Raw genomic sequence first — 1,044 nt, forward strand, 5'->3', positions numbered from 1 at the left:
GTTTACTTTATTGGCACTGGTAACGAAGGCTGTGCTCTTGTGTGGCAGACTATTTACACTGAAGTTTGACAGCCAATTACCACGTGCAGAAGTCCTGAACTGAACAACATTGCATGCGCAGTGACAGGTAACAGCTCATTTAAGTATCTCATAGTGACTCTTGTATGTTTGCTTTCGCCGGCACGTGTTGTTAACAGCTATATGCATCTTATATATATATCTTATAAACATAAAGTTAACTATAGTTGTGGTGATAGATACATAATAGATGTGAAAATTCTGTGTTGCCAAACATGTTGGAAAAGCACATATGACTTGTTCCTGTCATTAACAATACCTCGAGCGTGTCCATGTGTACATTGAGCGGATGGCAGGCTTGGACTGGGCTGTAACCTTTCCAGCTGGACCACCATGATTTGTGAGTGTAAGCAGTGTAAATTTGACTGGCTAACCTTTTCAGTGACTTTCATCTTTCTTCGTTGATTTCTTAGGCAATTTGAGGCTTTGTTTGTATCTGTCCCTTCTATGTTGTTCCAGCCTCAGAACATCAGTTTATCTCATGTTCAACAGGTGCCGCTTGAGTCGATTTTCGTCGTATGAATGTGTGTATGAGTGAGCAAAAAATGTAAGAGTGAAAGGAGTGAGAGTGAGTGGCTGGTTTGTCGTCCCTTCAGATGACGCACCCCGAAAGTCGCTGGAAAGGCGTGTTAGCTTAGCTCAATTGGTAGAGCCCTGGACCGGTAATCCAGAAGATGTGGGTTCGATCCCTACAGCTGACTAACCTTTTCAGTGACTTTCATCTTTCATCGTTGATTTCTTAGGCAATTTGAGGCTTTGTTTGTTTCTGTCCCTTCTATGTTGTTCCAGCCTCAGAACATCAGTTTATCCCGTGAATATGAACTTAATCAGATGTCATAATTTGCTGTTACATGTAGAGAAATTATCAGTGAGCTGTGCTGTGATTATGCAAAATAGTATTATACCCGAGCTGATCCAAGATCCTAGTGTGGTGTTCCGGTACTAATCTTCTAGAACAGGCTAAAT

General features: G+C 41.6%; 1 non-coding gene across 1 annotated transcript; it reads left to right on the forward strand.

Moving 5' to 3' along the window:
- The first annotated feature begins 706 nt into the window (after positions 1–706).
- Positions 707–779, forward strand: Trnat-ggu (transfer RNA threonine (anticodon GGU)). Its single transcript has one exon. It is a non-coding gene; the product is annotated as a tRNA-Thr (tRNA).
- Positions 780–1,044: the final 265 nt, after the last annotated feature.

Source organism: Ornithodoros turicata, unplaced genomic scaffold, assembly GCF_037126465.1.
Source record: "Ornithodoros turicata isolate Travis unplaced genomic scaffold, ASM3712646v1 ctg00001056.1, whole genome shotgun sequence".
Classification (NCBI taxonomy): domain Eukaryota; kingdom Metazoa; phylum Arthropoda; class Arachnida; order Ixodida; family Argasidae; genus Ornithodoros; species Ornithodoros turicata.